Source organism: Heterocephalus glaber, unplaced genomic scaffold, assembly GCF_053883595.1.
Source record: "Heterocephalus glaber isolate CG9 unplaced genomic scaffold, H.glaber_assembly_v1.0 deba00001594, whole genome shotgun sequence".
Lineage (NCBI taxonomy): Eukaryota > Metazoa > Chordata > Mammalia > Rodentia > Bathyergidae > Heterocephalus > Heterocephalus glaber.
Window position 1 is genome coordinate 16,498,727 of NW_028258369.1, and position 21,072 is coordinate 16,519,798.

The 21,072-nt window shown below is 39.0% G+C and overlaps 1 long non-coding RNA gene across 2 annotated transcripts in view; it reads right to left on the reverse strand.

Annotated features, from left to right (window-relative positions):
• Positions 1–21,072, reverse strand: part of LOC147823300 (uncharacterized) — a 206,901-nt gene that overhangs the window by 26,742 nt on the left and 159,087 nt on the right. The window lies entirely within an intron of this gene.

Here is a 21,072-nt window from a genome sequence, read left to right on the forward strand (position 1 = left end):
TGTCCACAGTATCCCAGAAGCTTGCAGTTTTCCCTGAAATCCCTGCAATTTCTTTCTTTGAAAGTCAGTTACACAAATAGTGTGACATTCTCTCTGGCTAAGCGAAGAACAGAACACTGACATGTAGGAGTGGGAGGAGCAACTTATTGAATATGTATCATGTGCCCTGCTCTGTGCTAGATGTATTTCACGTGCATCATCACAACTTTACAGTAGCGCATACTGCCGCACTTTTGCAGATGAAGAGAACTGGAGTCTGGAGAGGTACTGCATGTGAAAACAGGCCGGGTGTCTCAGAATTGATGCCCAAAATAAAACAGATCTTATCTAGGTAGGGCAGCTTTCATCAACTTAGGCCATTTTTCAACGTTTTCCCCTTTTCTGTTTCACCTTAAAATAGGGGTTGACAAACTTTTCCTGTAAAGGGCCAATTAGGAAATATTTTAGATTGTGTGGGCCCTAAGTTCTCATCTCTAGCTATCCAACTATGTTGTAGTAAAAGAAAAAGAAATCAGCCCTGGATAATACCCAAATGAACAGACATGGAAGTATTGCAATAAAAGTTAATTTTTAAAAACAGGCTATAGTTTGCTGGCAATGAAAATGTCCTGACACTGGATTGTAATGATGAATGCATGAGTCTATAAATTTATAAAATTCACTGAATTTCACAGCATGAAAATTATCCCCTGATAAAGCTGTCAAAACAAAAAGTAGTTGGCTTTTGGTTTTAGGCAGCATCACCATGTTCACAGGCCACAGTCAATTTTCATCTACTGCCTTTTTTAAAAATTCCTCCTCATATTTTGGTTATGATGTATTCCTCTCAGGATCATCTGAGAGAGCACCCCAAAACCTACAAACGAACTAGATAACTTTGTGTGTAAAAGGTGTGACCCTGTATTTCCTTATTTTTAATTACATTTTTCTTGAACATCCTATTTGCGCTGAACACAGGCAGCCAGAGCTATCCTGTGAGAATCCAAAGAGCTCTGAAAGGTTCTTTATCAGCTCACTTACAGAAGGAAAATTCTTGTGTATGATTTTCTATCTATAACCTCCACACAAAATATTTCACCCAAGCCCATGAACACATTTGATATTTTGAAGCAATTAAATGAGTCAATGCTTGTGTTCATTTATAAATCCCAAGACATGATAACCATCTAAGAGTCATGATGTGGAACCACTCTTCCTTTATTCTAACATCTTCTTGGCTGTGTAACACATTTCAAAAAAATACTTCAGCACAGAGCATTTCTTTCATCTTTGTAGAATTCCAAAGACTACATAGAAATGTTTTGGTCTCCTCAGGGTGTAGCTCAATTGGTACCTATTAATGAGGACAGAACATTCAGTTGCTTCCTTCACGGGTGTAACCAGCTGGTTCAAGGAAACCGTGTAGCTTTCCCTCACTTTCCCAGGCTGGAGCTGTGTGAAAGTTTCTCACAGAATGAACATGGCTTGTCAGTGGAAAATGCCAGAAGATGACACACGCTTATAATCCCAGCACCTGGGAGGGTAAGGCAGGAGGACTGCAACAAGATCAAGGCCAGCCTGGACTACCTAAGGAGACCTTGTCTCAAAAAATAATAACAACAACAACAAAAATAATAACAACAAAATACCAGAAGAGAGGCCTCAGGCAACCTCAGGAGCATTTGTCAGTCTCAGGCCCATCCTACAAGCTCACTCAGAGCAAAGTTAGAAAAAAAGGGGGGGTGGGGGAAGGGACAGAGAGGCTCCAAAATCACTGCCCCTGGGCAGAAAGCAGTGGTTTTCTGTTGTACCATATGCTGGTGACTTTCCAGTGAGCTTTTATCAGGCTGTCAAAATGAAATGAAATAAAAGTTTCATCTTTGTAATTAATTTGCTTGTTTCCTTCCTTAATCTTCACTACCCAGGCAGCCAATCTTTACTCAGTATGATTTTTTTTTCTTCTTACATAATTAAAATCTCCCTTCTGAGAAGGCACAGAGTACCACCTGCTGACTAGGACAGTGAGCTTCAAGGCCCTCGTTCTGAGGGAAAGAGGAGGGAGAGAGAAAAAGGAAAGGAAGGGATGCTGATGCTGAGGAGCTAAACAAGGACAGGACAAGAGGAAAATTGGAGTTTGAGGAAAGATAAAGCATGTTCTCCCAAATTGACCATGTGTTGGGAGCCAACCCAGAAATGTTTCCTAAAGAAAGCTTCATCCTGGGCTATGCGTGACCACTAGGTAATTCTGTCTCCCACCACACAATGCAAATGGATCATCTGTTTTCAAGAAAACACTTGAGTTCCACAACAGAAAGTCATCCTCACCCATCTCTGCTTATTTCAAAATATCTGAATCCAACTATATTGATCACATGGAATCTCTACATGCTATTACCAAAAGAGAGGATAACAACCTCACCGCTGCTGTTTTATTTTATTTTTTTCTCTAACTGCAAGGAAGCTTAGGAGGTGTACTTTTTTTAAATTTTATTTTATTGGTACATTTTAGGTATACAATATAATGACATTTATCATTGGAAATTTGCACCTTTACATACTCTCTTGGTTCATATTTTTCCCCCTTCCCCTGTCCTCACTTCAACCCCTCCATCCCTCCCTATTTACAAAGACTTTCTTTCCAGTTTTCCATTTTCTCATATTAATTCCATTCCCTTCTTTCCTTTCCCCTACCCTTGCCACTTCCCCTTCCCCTTTTCCCCTTTTCTTCCTATTTCACATTACCTATTATACCTTTTAGTCCTTATTTACACTTTCAGTTTCTCACACTAGAGAAACTATTTGGTATTTACACATGTGTGTCCTATTTATTTCACTTAAGAGCATCGCCTCAATGTGCATCCATTTAGCTATAAATGTCTCTAATTTCTCATTTTTTATGGCTGAGTAGTACTCCATTTTATTTTTTTAAAACCCCACATTTTCTTTATCCAGTCTCCAATTGATGGGCATTTGGGCTGTTTCCAAGTTTTAGCTCTCACAAACTATGCTGCTATGACATTGGTGCACATATATCACTGTGGTATGATTCTTTTAATTCTTGGGGAAGATCCCCAGCAGTGGAATAGCTGGCTCAAATGGGACTTCCAGTCCTAATTCTTTGAGGTATCTCCATACTGATTTCCACAGTGGTTGCACCAGTCTACACTCCCAACAGCAGTAGAGCAGTGTTCCTCTTTCCCCACAGCCCCGCCAGCATTTGTTATTGGTTGATTTCTTGATAGCAGCCATTCTTTCTGGAGTGAGGTGGAATCTCAGCGTTGTTTTCATTTGCATCTCTTGAATGACCAATGATGTGGAACATTTTTTCATATATTTATTTGTTATTTCTGCTTCTTTGTCTGAGAAATGTCTGTTCATTTCATATGCCCATTTTTGAGTTGGGTCTTTAAATTTGGGAAGTCTGGTTTTTTTTAGTTCTTTATAGATTCTAGATAGGAGACATTTGTCTGAGGGACAGCTGGTGAAAATTTATTCCCACATTCTTCACACTATTGGTGGTTTCTTTTGCTGTGCAGAAGCTTTTTAGTAAGAAGCAATCCCACTTGTTGATTGTTTGTGCCGGTTCATGGGCAACTGAGGTTTTGTTCATAAAATCTTTTCCTACACCAACGTCTTCAAGAGTTCTTCCTAAAATCTCTTCCAGCCAGTTTAGTGTTTCTGTTTTAATATTTAGATCTTTAATCCATTTCGATTTTAGTTGAGTGCATGGTGAGAGACATAGGTCTAGTTTTAATTTTTGGCAAGTTGAAGCCCTATATTTCCAGCACCATTTATTAAAGAGGCTATCTTTCCTCCAGTGAGGGTGTTTGGTTCCTTTGTCGAAGATGAGATGGCTGAGTGTGTCTGGAGTTGTTTCTGCATCTTCTAATCTGTTCCACTGGTCCTCAGGTCTGTTTCTTTGCCAACCACTGATATTTTAAATGGGTTTCTTTCCGGAAGGAAGGCTTCAAGGATTCTTCTTAGTGAAGGAGGTTAACACCTTTATAAAAGAGGCCTTTACAGTGTTTGTGTGGCTGACTTACTCTTTCTTCTACTACATGAGAACAAAGAATGCCACCACCCCTCGGGAAATATTACAGCAACCATGTCTCCTCTTAGAAGTGGATGGCAACCCTCACTAGACAGCCAAGCCTGCCAGTGCCTTGATCTTGAATTTCGCAGCCTCTAGAACTGTGAGGAAGTAAATTTATGTTCTTATCAATTACCCAGGCTCAGATATTTTGTTATAGTAGCACAAATGGACTAAGATGAGTATTCACTTAGCAAATGCTAATTTTTTTCTTGTTTTATTATTAACCCATATTAACTATACAAATTAATGGGACTCACTGTGAAATTTTAGGAATCGGGATTTATAGATAATTGCTAGCATGTTCTGCTATCTGCTCTATTCTATTTTGTGACATTACATTTGTCCTTGGAGAAACCACATCATCAGATAGCTGTGCTCTTCATCCAGTTTATTTTTGCTCTTCCTAGTCTTTCCTTTTCCAAACTGAGCTTTGGAATTAGGCCATCAGATAATGTCAAGGGAGTTGATAAAAGGTGGCCTAAGCTGCTTTTTTTTTAATGGCACATCATTTTCTTTAGCATAAGCTGGAAAAGAAAATTCTTTCAAGATCCAGGAACTGAGTCTTTTACAGACTTCCTTAAACTGAAGCGTCTTTACTTTGGCTCAAGCCGAGATATTTGGGCCATTTCTCTTACTGTGCTGGACACCATGGCATGCATATATACTAAATTTATCACTAGTCTCATATCACTTTTTCTACCTTCCATGCCTTCTATAATCCTTACTGGATTTTTGATACAAATGAAGTACATAAACATCATGTAAAGCATAGAAAATATAAAAACAAACGAAAACTTATCACCCTTCTTCTCTCTCCCCTCACTCCCCACTTCTCAATACTTCAGTTAACATTTTGAAACAAATTTCTTCCTTTTTTCAATGTATATGGCCAAAATTTTGGCCAAAGAAACAGCAAAACCAAGAGAAAGAAAAATTTAGACCAGTGAGGCAAGGGATGGTTTTCTCTTTTTCCATCTTCATTGGTGTCAGAGATGATGGGACCACGGGGAAGGGAAAGAACATAACCCTAATGCAAACACCCTTCTCTGATCGTGTTTTCCATGCTCCATATTAGCATCACTTGAAATATGAGGTATCTGTTATCTGAGAGATATGAGATTATGATGAGCCAACTCATTACAAAGGTTTAATATCCGGTTAATTGATATATCATGACACATTTTCTTGAAGAAACGGAAGACTCTGAGGAAATAGATGGTTTCTGGTTTTGATGAGGAAAAGAAATCCAACTAATTCTGACAGTTTTCCAAGAAAGGTAGCTAAGGGAGCCTTAAGACAAAAGTGCCCTGCCTCCTAATTCTGGCTACAGCCAACCTTGGTAAAAATGGCTCTTACAGGATGCAAAAGTCAGATTTGACTTTATAGGTTGTGAGATTGGGCACGTGGTGTTTTTTGACTGAACTGTTTATTCAGAGAATTCGCTTTAAAGGTAACCCACAGTGCACTTGCAATTGCCTGGAGTCTCTGTGTTAAGCTGGCTGGCAATGCATAGCCCGTGTTAGGAGGCAGGAGAGATTCTTCCTCAAATGAAACAGAATTTTAACAGAAAGCTGTAAACAAAGGAGGACAAGAGACATGTTGGCTCTTATCACCTCCTGAGAGGGAGAATAGAGTGTGTTGCCTCCAAAATATAGAGTAATGTGGACCCTCATGCCGCAAGTGCAAAACACCTTTATTCTGCCCTTTTCTGCAGCATCATCAAAGGAACCTTCCCCCTATCATTGTCGTGTGTGTTGCGGACAGTAATGTACACCCTGAGCTCTGAAAAATCATCAGAGTGCCTTCTTCATAAGTTTGTTGGGAGGATTAAATAGAATAAGGCATTTTAATGTTTGCCATAGCACCTGGCATATAATACATGCTCAATAAATGTATTTTTATAGTATCATTAGCTCTGCTCCTATTCAGAATGGCCTCCCACTGCTACCATCTAGAAAAATCAATGACTCATCAATGCTTTCAAAGTAATGTCCAGCCTTGTTAGGAAGGCATAGTTAACTCTCTGTGATCCACTTCCAACCATGTGCTTCCATGTGCCTAGGGCATCTCTTGTCACTTCTCATTTGAGGTTCTAGTTCTATCCAGATTGAATAACTTGGATTTGGTTGAATGCGCCATGCTTCTGAACATCAACAGGCCTTTATATATTCTACTTCCTCTGCCTGTCATTCCCTGTGGAAGCCTTTCCTTTGCAAATTCCCATTCGCTTGCAGTCTTCTGACCTCACAGCCCATACCCAACACTTTTGGCAGGTGAGGGCCAAAAATATGGCATTCCATTGAGTTTCCATGTATTCTAATGATTCTCTGCCTATTTTCCTCAGCTTTTTCCTTGCCTGTCTCTTCCAGCCAGGCACTCCCTAAACTTTAGTAGATGTATAGATCACCTGGATGGCTGAATGAAAAATCCTCATTCAGTACCTCTGGATAGGACCTATGATTCTACATTTCTAAAACACTCTGAGGTGATGTTGATGCTCTTGTTTCATGGACCACAATTTGAGAACCAAGGTGCTAGAGAGTGAGATCTTCGATGTCAGGAATCTTACCTCCTTAAATCTTTATATCCTGAACACCCAGCCTATTCTCTGCTAAAATCTCACTCCTGAATGTTGTTTAAATGGATCTATGATTGAATAAACACACCAGGACACTCTGCCCTGACTGCCTCACTTCTGAAATAAGTCAGCAGCAATTTTTCTGGCCTGGAAGGCGTTTATCTCACCTTCCCACACCTTGCCCAGGACTGTCAGAAGACATTTACTTCTACTGCACAGCTCACTTCACTTCTCATTTTCTCATTCCAGTGTGCGATTCCCCTTTTCCAATTACCACCACTGAGAAGATGAGAGTCGGGGTAAAGTGGGATAGACAAGCAAAAGAAAGAGACATACAAGGAAAAGGGAGGAAAGGAAAAGGCAGAGTATAATCAGAGGTAAGGAAATAATTAGGTTGGAGAAAGGAGAATTGCCTAATTCTTCCCCTCGTGTAATTCCAGCTCACAAACTTGTTACCCTTGTGCATCTGGACACCCTCCCCACATACCTTCCCTATAGACTGGCTTCAGCTTTCTCCTTTGTTTCATTAGTTCATTTAACACTACTGCCTTGGAGCAGCCACTGAGCCAGGAATACATTCATGGGCAAAAACTAATGCAAACTTGGAGTCTACGACACAGAGTGAGTAGTAGAGCAAGACATTAGTTAAGAAAGTATCTATTGTAAAATTACCACAATATTAAGAACAAAGAAGTATGGAGGGAGGATCAGAGAAAGCTTCTCTGAGAAATAGATGATTAAACTGAGAGCTGGTCACAAGGGCACAGTCAACTGGGTAGGGAAGGGTGCAAAATTCCACAAGCAGAGGGCACTGCATGTGCAAAGGCACTGTGGCAAATGTGAGCATGCCACATTCAAAGGAGAAAAAAGATGAGATGGCCTGGCACACTGGAAAGGAGGGCTAGCCAAAGAAGAAAGCATGTGTAGAGAGCAGCCTCCAAGATGGCCCCAAAGATCCCTGCTTTTTGGTATTCACGCTCTATGTAGTCCCACTTTATACCAAAGTCAGTCTGTGTGACCAACAGCACACAACAGAAATGATGGCTTGGCATTCAAGATTAGGTTACAAATGACTGTGACCTCTGTCGTGCTCTTCTCTGTCATCGATCATTCACTGGAGGAATCAGGCTGCTGTTTTTTGAGCAGCTCTGTGGAAAGGCCCACGTGGATAACAGACAGCAAGGAACTGCAGCCTTCCTGTGACTGAGGATGCACAGAAGCAGATTCTATAGCCCCACCCAAACCTAGTGATGGAGGCAGCCTTGGCCCACAGTTTAACTCCAATCTTGTGAGAGATTCTGAGCCAGCTAAGCCACAAGTGGATTCCTAACCCTCACGAACTGTGTGAAATAATCAAAATCTGCTGTTCCATGCTACTAAATTTCAGGGTAATTTGTTACATAGCAATAGATAATGAATGCATCAGATAATAATGTCAGATCTAAAAAAAAAAAAAGAAAAAGAAAGAAAGAAAAAAAATAATAATGTCAGATCTTATTAGCCTATCGAGGACTAGGAGGCCTTAAAAAGCTCTTCCTAGCATCCTGAGGAAAAAGGATATGATATAGCGGTCAGCAGCATCTCGGGAGACAGAGGAAAGCTCCTGCAAAATGTAGGGGAAGTGGCAAGCCTGTTGCAAATACACAGACAGTAGTTGCCCCCACCTGGCTCTGTTCTGTGCAGCTCATTATAATCCATCAATCAAGATACCAGGTACCGTGAGCACAAATGAGTTACAACAAACTATGTCTTATAAAAGTGTAATATTTGATTGGCTTTTAAAACTTGCTTTAGTAGTTAATCATAAGACCCTAGGTTAAAGCCATTTAAGCAAACCAAAGGCTAGGTTTGCAGTTGTTTCCAACAAATAATGTGTGGGAAAGGATGGCCAGCTGGGGACAATGCCTGCACGTCCCTCAAGGCAGAAAGCACATCTGTAACACCTGAAAGGAACGGCTCCAAGGAACACAGGCGAATTGCACCTTCTCAGTTCACTAAGAGTTGTCATTTGGAAAGCCTGGAGCTGAATATCTGGATTCTAAGGAAGTCTTTAGTGGCTTGATGGGATAGTGGCTGTGGCTACTTGAGGGATCTCCTGTGAATTGTCGAGAAAGAGAGACCTTGAGAAGAAAGCTCACTTGCAAACAGAACCCAGGGCAGAAAGACAAGCCCGAGGATCCTGTGAGAAGATGTGGGCTGCTGAATAAAACTCTAGCATCTGCATTAATAAGATAGGGGAATAAAAGCAGAAGAGGAGGAAGAAGCAAGTTAAAACTGAACCTATCAGTAAACTTAAAGCAAGCTATATTCTGCAGAAAGTAAATTTACTTACCCGTGGCTAACCATAAAAATCATTAATCACCAGTGGACTTTAATGATATCCTTGGAAATTTCTTAAGAGATTAAAATACTGTGCATTTTCCTATCAGTCTCTTTCTGTAGGAAAGAAAATTCATTAAGGTGATAACCACTGAACTCAATTTCTTTCTTTTGGTTTAGAATCAAAGACAGCAAAAATAAGTCTGCTTGAAAAAAATTTTTTTGAAGTTCTTTTCATATGGGTAATGTCAGAATTCCATATAATTTTGGCTTGGGTAGAGAGAAGAATCTCTAGGCTTTTGGAAAGACTGAACTCTTACTTTCCAGAGAATGGCAAAAAGTCACGGTGCCTCCACTAATCTTAACAGTGGTCAGGCTTCTTTCATCTGGCAGCTGGGCGGTTCTTCTATGACCCTTTATAGGTACTTCCATAGGATCATTGGGTCAAGGTTCATCTACATGCGTTATTCAAATGTATCCTATTTTGTTGCACCAGGATGTCTACATGATTATTTCTGTGCTCTGTCAGAACCCAACAACATGCTCTCCATATACCAGCACTTACCCTTACATCTTACATAATGCTTAGCCTCCAGGAGTGTTCCCTTTTTACCAATGCTTACAAATATGTCAATAATAGAAATACTTAAATATCAGGGACTACGAGTAGTTTCAGAATAAAGCCCTTCTTTCTCACTCATACATATTCACATTCCCACTCTCTTAGCCAGGATATGGTAGGCTATGCTGCAGGACCAAATGGTGGACTCTTAGTGGCTCGATGCAGAAAGTTTTATTAATAATATTCAGTCCGGTCCTCTTGCATTCTGTGGCTCTATCAGCTGGTCAGTGTGGCTTACAAGATCAATGTAGTATGAGAAGAGAGAAGGATAGGACACAGAGACTCTGAATTGCTTTAGTTAAGAGTGACACGTGTCACCTACAATCAGTTCACTGCCCAAAACCAAATAGATGCTCAAGCCTAGCTCCAAGAGTGGAGGGATGTAGGGGTGGGCTAGAGCATTTAGGGACCATAACAGTCTTTTCCATATCCTCAAATAAAACTTCTAAATAAGAGTAGAATTGCTGTTCAATGGGGAGAAGAGCGGCATAGCTATACACATGCTCAAGATTCATGCTGCCCACCTTCCCCAGATCTTATGCCTAAAGTTAGAACTCGTGTGGCCAGGGAAATTACAAGGAGAATAGACTAGTGATGTTTCAACAACAGTCCCTGAGCAGAACTATAAGAACCTGAGCAAAACAGGCCATCTCTTTGGCAGTCGTGGCTTTGAGATGGCGGGCAGTTCATAGCAAAACAGACATGTAAAGAGAAACAGATCAAACACCTGAAATGCTTTGGTTTTCATTGGAAGCTCAAGATTTTTAGTTTTCAATAATTAGGCAAAATTCTGCTCTTTGAAGATAGAAAATGTCTATTGGAACTATATTTGAAAGGGAGACTCGGCAATGAAAAAAAAATATTTTTTACAGCTGGACAACTGGGAAGCAAGGAAGAGGCACTGTTCCCTCCACATTACAAAGAAGGCAGAGATGTAGCACATGAACTGCCCCAAGACATGCAGTGATGGCTGTGCTCGGTTTTCTGACTTGCAAGCCTAATGTCATGGTCCAGTAGCTAAACAGTCACCCAGGTAATGTGCTGGCTTTCTTGATGAAGACAGACACAGAAAGAAATCAACTGCATTCTCCAGTGATCTCTGGCGGGCTTCTGCAGTGACTGCATCTGAATTACTTCTATGTACACTGAGGTTTGCCAAAGGAAGATACATTCTGTGAAGACCAGAACTGGACAACACCTAAGAGATGGTCAAGCATGAGCCCCTCGTGTTACAGAAGGGGAAAAATAAACTCTTGCAAGATGGAGTGTTTCAGGGCTGATTTTGAATCTTCAATTACTGGTACTTAGGGTGCTACCTGAAGAGCTAGGGAAATCTATCAAGTAACAGCGGGTGGGCCAATTCTACCTCAACGGCATCCATTTCCTTTAAACCTCAGAACAGCCCTGCCTGGTGGGTGTTATCCACCCCAAACCCCACCCTAGTTCTCAGAGCAAGTAGAACATTTTTCTCCACCCTTTCTTTCTCTCGAGCCTTTTTTCTCCTCCCCTCACCGCCCCCCCCGCATGCTTCTCAGGCATCGTTCACATGAGAGCTTTGTTCTCCTTTTCCCCTTAGAGTTAGGTGTACACTGTAGAAGAGCAGTCACTAGTCTTCCAGGCCTAGATGCCAAACACTGACATAAGCATTAGAGACACAACGTAAATTCTAGTGAGTGACACAAACAAGGCCACCTGGACTTACAATACAGACAGATGGAGGTTCATGAGAGCCCAGAAGAAGTCAGAAACGGTTTTAGTAAGAGGCTAGATGGGATGTATTTAGGGCTTTGCAAGCTCTGTGATCTGTTACAACTGCTCAACTCTGCCATTGTAGTGCAGAGCAGCCAAAGACAAAATGTGTGTGTGTGTGTGTGTGTGTGTGAGAGAGAGAGAGAGAGAGAGAGAGAGAGAGAGAGAGAGAGAGGAGAGAGAGAGAGCACAGCTGTTCTCCAATAAAATTTTATTTATAAAAAGAAGTGATGTGATGAGCCATGTTTGACTCGTGGGGCCATAGTTTACCAACCTCTGGACTAAGGGTGCTTATTCTAAATTTATGTTGCAGATAAGAAAGAAATGCTTTTACTTTCTATAACTCTTCATTTAAGCTGTTCTATGACAACTATGTAGAGTAGCCTCCTGTTATTTTCTGCAGTTAGTCCCTCCTTCTGTCATAGTTTCATTTGCAACATGACTTTGAGATGCTGTGTTTATATGCCCCTATCTAGCTTGTGCTCTGCTTGAAAGAGGGGTCCAGGTTTTTCACATTGCCCTCCACGATGTCTGAATTACTGCTCCTAACGTGAATCATTAATGAATAAGTGGGTGGATAACCGACTAAATCCTACACAGGCCTCAAGAGATCACAAGATAGGGTCATATCTTATAACCTGACAAAAATTTCTTCAATGCCGAACTGAAAAATGTGGTCACTTTTAGGAAAATGTGTGTTGCCCTAAGGAACAAAGGCTATAAACTGCCAAATGTAGTCCGTTTTACCAAGAAAAGATGAAATATAAGAACAATTATCTTAGCCTTTGGAGATAGAAGATATTTTAATATCACAAAGCTCCCAAAGAGCTTTAATCACCAAATGGAAAAAGTTTATTGGCTTAATTCAGGATTGAATGTTCTCTTAGCTAGAGTACAACAACTTGCCCTTCACCTCTCCCCACTCCAACCCACCCTTCCTAAGAAAGAATGTCTCTCATCTGCTTAAAGAGCTCTACGGGCTTCAGGCTGACAGGGAACAAAGTACATAGCCATATGAAATTTTTTGCAATCTTAGATCCAACATTTGCTTCCATTTTAATGACTTTAATTTATATCCACAGAGCAAGGACACGCCTCCCCCAGGGTACCGAGCTTTTCACCATTATGCCTGCTCCACTCTGAAGCTCTGAGATTCCATGTGCTAGATATGAAATACCTTAGCAAAACCTGTGATTCCTTTATTCAATATCCCTTTCCTCCTTTTTCATTTTTATGGGTAGCCTGATTATGTTTTGAGTAAGAATGAGCCTAAGTCTACCCAGAGCAAGGAGAAGAGGCTAAATGTTGCTAATAAATAAATTTTGGGTGATGCATAAGGCATAGAAGGAACTCTTTGCTCCTGACTAGAAAACTCATATTTCTTCTATTATGTGCTGTTCAGATGAGAGGTTATGTAGCAGTGTTCATGGCCTTATTGAGAAAAGGAATATTTTCTGGATTTTGTGTGGTTGGAAAGAATCTGTAACATAGCTGTGAAAATATTTTGCCCTATCAATGTCTCCTGTATTCTACTTCAAATGATAACACGTTGCAGGGCTTCAATAAGATCCTGTTATCAAGAAAGACAGTCTTGGCCACAACTAACAGCAGAAAGAATCACTGCTATCTAATTCTTGCACATTCCCTACTGTTTGATTACACCAAGTTACCCATTGCTTCTAAAATTATATTTAAAAAAGATTGATGCTTGCATTTTTATCGAATGGTTTCACAAACAGTAAACATGTCATAAGATCGAGTCTTATGTTTGAAACCCTAAAATGGATAGAGCAAGAATTTGGAGAATAAAAGCCAAAAATCAGTTCAGCCAATAAGGTAAAGGAAACCAGGCAGCTGTCTCACGGAAGCTGTTGCCCACCTGAAAAGCAGAGTGTACCCAAGCTCTCTGGAGCCAGACCGAGCAATTTATCAAGTATCATCACTTCATTTTAGAATAAGTGATAAATGATGGGACCATCTAAAGGTCTTAGGAAAGGTCAACTTTTAAGGATGATAAATCATCTAATGATAATAGTTCAATTTGAACCTTTACTCAAAGGGTCAGCAAGAACACCATAGCTTCTATAAAGTGTCCATTGGAAGACTTTTATAGTAAATTACCCAATGTATGGGTTATGCTGCCTTCATTCCCAATTTCCTCTACCTCTGGGAAAAAATAGATTCTACCACTTCACCTAAATGGCAAAGGAAATAAATGAATGTGACAATTGGAAAATTTTAAGAAATAAGAGCTACTAGGGGAAACTTTTAGACATTCACTGAAACCACACCTTATTTTAGGTCACACTACTTTTTCTCACTCTGTGTCTCTTTTTCAAGGAAGAGTGATTGGATTGAAAATGTGGCTTTATAAAATTTGATTTAAGCAAATCTCTAGTTTGTGAAAGGACAATGGAGTCTCCTTAGCCACATGCCTATTCCCACCATCACCACCCCACCGTCTAGCTGGCACTGGCTTTAGGCATGCCTAGAATCAGAAATTCTGTGGTACATTGGCAAGTTCCAAGTCACCAAATATCTTGCTGAAATTTGACCTCTCCACATTGTGTTTTTTCATTGCTAAAGTACTTCACCTCCATTGTAATTAACTGTTTATATCCATATTCATACATTTTAAATCACCTTGATGGCATTTTAAAACATCAGAAATTCATATTCATAACACAGAGTTTCAGTTTGTGACAGTATTAACTACATCTGGAGGGAAACTATATTAGAAAATATGTTGGGAAAATCCTCTCAATGAAAACTTTTACTCCTGGTGTCTGTGAGATGCAGAATTCCAAATGTTATGATCCACTCTCTTTATTCAGTAGCAGCTAAATCAGTGAGTGGAAGAATTTAAAGGATAAAATGATGCAAGTGATATATTACCTCAAGAAAATTCTACACATTGAGTTTATTGGGCCATTACATTTGTCCCTAAGATAACCAGCTTATAAATGCTGATTTTTATGAGACCCATGGGCTACATTACTAGTTCAATTACATTTGGTTCCATGGCTGGATTAATAATGATGGTGTTTACGGTTCAAGAAAGATTATAAATATTACAGGTGATATTTTCAGGAGGTCACCATGTTTTAATTGCTATGTGTAATTATTCTGATGTTCACAGATAAAACATGTGACCCAAAAATAGTAACCCCAAGTGAAAATAATGTGCAGACAAAATATTTTTTCTCTCAAAAATGTGACCATCACTGTAATATATTCAGAAGAAGCTGATATCCCGTGGGGAATACCTTGATTTCTACCCAAAAGAACCTATTTCCATACTGACATTCAAAAATGATCTTCTAAAAGAATATCTCATCTATAAATAAGTCCCATCGAACATATAACCCCAGTATATTACAGGAGAACTTGAACAGATTTTTGTAAAAAGCATTTCTAACAACACAACTTTCAGAGAGGTGAAGCTAAGAAAAATGAGAGGGCCTATCATTCTACTTTTTCATTGGTTTGGAAATTTTATTCATCCCTCTGAATGGACCTCCTAGGAACCAAATGCTATCTAATGCTTCATCATAAACCTTTGCCTTGGAAGCTCTCTCTGTCTTCTGTCCATTCTCTAAAATTTATATGCTAATCATCTCTCTCTGCCTTTTAGCTACCATTACCTAGCCTTACTGATTTACACACGTATTCCTGCTCTCCCATTATCTTCCACAAAATCACCTCTAACACTCAAATGTCTATTTCAGAAATTAGCTCCCCCAAAGCTTTCCACTTTAACCCCACTTAGTGTGATCAATCTCTTACTTTAGGCCCCCTGAGCATTTCTTCCTTTAATTTGCAAGATCGCCTTTTACACTAGGTAAAATGCTCTTTCCTCACAGAGGCCTTTTGCAACACCTGAGTGATTTTCTCTATCACTGCATTCTGGCCACTTCCCTCATTACATATATTACAATCATAATTGTATTTTTACATTTATTTATTTGATTATTATATGCCTAACACTTTGCACAGTGCCTAGGATGCACGTGAGTACATGAATAAATGTATCTATTGTCCAAAAATCATACCCTTTGTATTTTATGGTACCCAAATTATTCAATGGCCAATGTGTTCTCCTGAGTATTATGTAAACCCTTCCCATTACTATGAATGAGTAGACATACAATGGATAATTTTTAAAATGTCTTTATTCAAACTATAGCATTATTAATAGATACACACTTAATACCGAGCACAAAATGAGATGGTTTAAAGACATTGTGTCTGAGGTTGTCTTACTGGCATCTCAGGACTCCCTTTGACATGTTAAGCATCTGAAAACTCTGGGGGAAAATATTTTTTCAATGCTGGGAATCAAGCCCAAGGCTTCTCACATGCTACCCAAACATTCTGTCTCCCAGCCTTTGAGGAAACTTTTTAATTTTATATTTTCATTGAAGTTACTATCTAATAAGCTTTCATATGCCACATTGTAGATCATCAGAGTGTCCTCCTTAAACTAGAAGTTGTCTTTTACTTTCAGATCTCTCTCTGTTTTGTTTTGTTTTGTTTTTTTGGCTTTTTTACAAGCACTTCGGCATCCAAGCAATTTCCCAGAGTGACAATGTTTAACTCACAGTGTGTTGATAAGCACATTCAGCTTCCTCCAGATTGGCATGTCTTAATGTTCAAATGACAGCAGTCAACCCGTATCTGCCTTTGAAGTCATCCTGAATTCTTGTACTAGGTATAAAGGCAAAACTTAATATTGCGGTAGTAATTCGTGCTTGAAAGACATGTTCATAGAGTAAGACTTTTGTTTCTAAAGCATTTGGTTTTCAGAAATTGAAACTTTATTTAACATAATGAAACCTCATAGTGTAATGGAATAATGTATTAGTTTAATTATCGTGGGGTAACATGAAAACAAGAGGGTGCATTGGACCTTTACACTAAATAAAAGAAAAATAGCCTCACAGGGCACCTTAGAAACAGACATTTTTGAAGTAATTTAAAGAGAGAAATAGTGGAAGAGTTGAAACATCACTACTTAGTCACTTTCTCATTGTTGGGACTCAATAGCAGACACCAACAAATTAAAGAAGTTTATTTTGGCTCACTTTTTTACTCCATAAATGGTCGGCTCCAAGGCAGGAAGGCATGGTGAAAGGGTGTGGTGGAAGGAAGCTGTTCTGAAGAAGGAAGCAAGGAATTAAGAAGGGCGCCCACAAAAAGATATCCCCTTCCAGGCCACACCCCCAGTGCCCCACCTCTTCTCACCAGGCCCCATCTTCTAACAGCAAGTCAGCTCTAGTCCTGCCTAATTCAACCACCTTCAGAAAGCCTGGGCTCTGAGCACATGAGGCCCTTGGGGACATTCTTGATCTAACAGCAATACAGCCAAAGCCATCTGTATTCACAGATCACACAAAGAATAATATATTGTCCATCCCAACTTGCAATATTTCACATTAAATGAAACTGAAAAATTCATAATAAAGATTTTTGCTAAATGGTTTTATCACTAATCCCAAACTGACTATTCCATTAAAACAATGGATTAATAGTTGTTTATTAAGTATGAAAAATAATAACTATAATGACCCAAATGTGGTCCAGTTTACTTTAAATTAAATAAGCCATGTCACTCCTATATCCTTCAGCTATGAAATATAACATTAAATTCACTTCAGCAGGCACCGGCGGGGAAGATGGCGGCAAGGCAGAGGTATTTTCAAAAGAAATAATCCCAGACTGATTTGTGAAATTTTAACACAACAGCAGGAACTTCTGGGCCTAGATTGTTCCAAATACTCATCAGAGTTTGCACATAGTAATGACAAAGATGATCAATGGCCACTCTGCAGGAAAGGTGATGTCCCCAAAAGAAGGAAAGCTGACATCATGCGAGCCACGCAGGACTTCTTCCCCAGCAAATCAGACAGACTAAGATTGTCTCTTTGCCTTCCCACCTAAACATCAGTTATGAGGACTTTTTCTCGGGCAGTATGCAGCCTTCGAGCAGTGCATGGGGAAGTATTGATCCCTGGTTGGGCTTTGGAAGAAGAGGACCTGGGGGATTCTGATGTTTACAACACCTGCGAAACCCTGTATACACCTGGTTCATATTCCTCATAATTTATCAGCAAACACAAAAAAGTGTCTTACTTGAGTGGTGTGTGTGTGCGTGGGGGGGGGTGTGGGGGGGTGTGGAAGGAAGTAAACTTATAAATGAGGGAAGTATTGGAGAATAGATTACCTAAACCTACGACATAGAGCTAATAGCAGCCGTCTTCTAGGAGGTGACATTTCAGATTTGAAGTCTTCAGGCCCTGCCACTTCCCCGTATCTGTGGGGAGTAAAGGGATGGATCAGAGCTGTTTGGGTTGTTGTTTAGGGGGAAGGGAATGATTTTGTTCAGTCTTCCCTAGTGACCAAACTTTAATTTTTAAGAATAGTATAAAAGCTTAATAAATGGTAGTCTTCTCATTTGAGGGAGTTTCTGAGGAGTGGAGTTGGGAATGCCCGGGTTCACGCATCCATCCCTGATTATTAATGACTTCAGTGTAGTCAAACAATGCAACTCAAGAATGTCTCTCTGGGGTCTTTGTGTTGTGAAGAACATTTGATAAAGAGCTATTACTATACTGAAAATGCAGAGTTGTAAAAATTTACATATCGAATTAGGCAGTCAAAACCAAAAATGAGTAAGTTGTAATATTAAAAATACTAAATACTAAATATTAAAATACACCTAACTCAAAAGGAAATTCATACACTGAAAGTAAAAGGATGGAAAACAGTTCTCAACGTGACACGAACCCAGAAAATAGCAGAGGTAACAATATTATTTGCAGACAAAGTAGATTCAAACCAAAACTAATTAAGAGAGATAAACATGATCACTACATCCTTGTGAAGGAAACAATCCAAGTGGAAGAGATGACAGTCATAAATATATATGCACCAAATACACATGCCCCCAACTAAACAAAACAAATATTAATGGATATGAAAAACCAAATAAGCACTAATACAATTGTAGTGGGGGACATCAATACCCCACTATCACAAATAGACAGATCATCTAGACAAAAAATTAACAATGAAATTCTACAACTGAATCAAACTATTGAACAAATGGACTTAATAGATGTTTATAGAGTGTTCCATCCTACAAAATCAGAATACATATTCTTTTCGGCTGCACATGTGTCATTCTCCAAAATAGACCACATGCTAGCTCATAGGACATGTCCAAATAAATGTAAAAGCACTGAAGTTACCCCCTGTATACTATCAGACCATAGTGCAATAAAATTGGAGATCAGTAACATAAGAAGCCACAAAACCCAGACAAATACATGGAAATTGAGTAAAACCCTCCTGAACAACCAATGGGTCACAGAGGAAATTAAAGAAGAAATTAGACAGTTTCTACAAGTAAATGATAATGCCAGTACAACATATAGGAATCTATGGGACAAAATGAAAGCAGTTCTACATGGGTAATTCATAGCAGTGAATGCCCATATTAGGAAAACACAGAGAACTTAGTTAAATAATCTAATGCAGAACTTCAAGCTCCTAGAAAAAGAAGAGTATAACAAACTCAAAGTTCATACAAGAAAGGAAATTATAAAGATCAGAGCAGAAATCAATGCAATGGAGACTAAGAGAACAATACAAAAAAATCAATGAATCAAAGAGCTGGTTTTTCAAAAGAATAAATAAAATTGATAAACCTCTAGCAAACCTTATCAAAAAAAGGAAAGAAAAGGCTCAAATCTATGCAATTAAGAATGAAAAAGGTGAAGTCCCAACAGACCCAGCAGAAACCCAGAGGATCATCAATATCTACTTCAAGAACCTGTACTCTAATAAAATGGAAAACACAGAAGAGATGGACAGATTCCTAGATACATATGAATTGCCAAAGTTAAATGAGGAAGATATAGAAATTCTAAACACCCCAATTAAAATGAGTAAAATTGAAAATGTAATAAAAAATTTACCAACAAAGGAAAGCCCAGATCCTGATGGCTTCACTGCTGAATTCTACATGACATTTAAAGAGGAACTATCGCCATTACGCTTTAAACTCATCAAGGAAATTGAAAGGGAAGCAAGGCTTCCAATTCACTCCTGGAAGCAAGTATTACTTTGATTCCAAAACCAGTGAAAGACCCAACCCAAAAATAGAACTACAGACCAATCTCCCTAATGAACATAGATACAAAAATCCTCAACAAGATACTGGCTAACAGAATACAGAGGGTCACCAAGAAGATCATACACCCTGACCAAGTTGGATTTATCCAAGGGATGCAAGGATGGTTCAACATTCAGAAATCAATAAACATAATACACTATATTAGCAGTCAAAGACAAAAAGCATATGATCATCTCAATAGGTGCAGAAATGTCAATAACCAAAATCCAACACACATTCATGATAAAAACGCTACAGAAAATTGGAAAGTAGATCTTTATCTGAACTTGATTAAGGCTATCTATGAAAAGCCAACAGCCAACATCATACTAAATGGTCAGAAACTGAAAACTTTCACACTAAAATCAGGAACAAGACAAGGATGCCCACTATCACCACTCCTATTTAATATTGTTCTCAAAACATTAGCCCCAGCAATTAGAAAACAGAAAGAAATAAAAGGAATAAAAATAGGAAAGGAAGAATTTAAACTGTGATTATTTGCTGATGATATGTCATTATTTGCTTAATATGATATGATGATCTGATAGAAGACCCAAAATACTCTGCCAAAAGACGTCTAGACCTAGTTGACAGTTTCAGTAGAGTAGCTGGATATAAGGTCAACACTCAAAAAAGAATAGCCTTTTTATATACAAATAATAGAATCACTGAAAGAGAAATTAGGGAAACAATTCCTTTTACATTAGCATCCCAAAAAATGAAATATCTAGGAGTCAATCTAACAAAGGAAGAAAAGACCTCTGCACTGAAAACTATAGCACTCTGAAAAAGGAGATTGAGCAGGATATAAGAAAGTGGAAAGACATCCCTTGTTCCTGGATAGGAAGAAACAATATAGTGAAAATGGCCACACTTCCAAAATTATTATTTATGTTTAATGCAATGCCGATTGAAATTCCACAATATATTTCACAGAACTAGAGAAAACAATCCAAAAATTCATTTGGAACCAAAAGAGACCTAGAATAGCAAAAGAAATTCTAGGCAACTGAGACGTGGCTGGGGGTATTACAATCCCCAACTTGAAACTATACTACAAAGCCACTGTGATAAAAACAGCATGGTACTGGCAAAGAAACAGACCCAAGGATCAGTGGAATAGATTAGAAGATGCAGAAACAACTACAGATATGCTCAGCCACCTCATCTTTGACAAAGGAGCCAAACACCCTCATTGGAAGAAAGATAGCCAATTTAATAAATAGTGTTGGAAAAACTGAATTTCAACCTTCGGAAGATTAAAACTAGACCCATACCTATCACCATGCACTAAACTAAGATCTAAGTGGACTAAAGATTTAAATATCAAGACAGAAACACTAAATTTTCTGGAAGATAAGTTAGGTAGAACATTGGCACAGGAAAAGACTTTATGAACAAAACCTCAGTGGCACGGGAACTTGCACAAAGAATCAACAACTGGGATCTCATTAAAAACCTGCACTGCAAGAGAAACCACCACCAGAGCTAAGAGACAAACTACAATGTGGGAAAAATTTTTCAGCAACTGTACCTTAGACAAAGGGCTACTA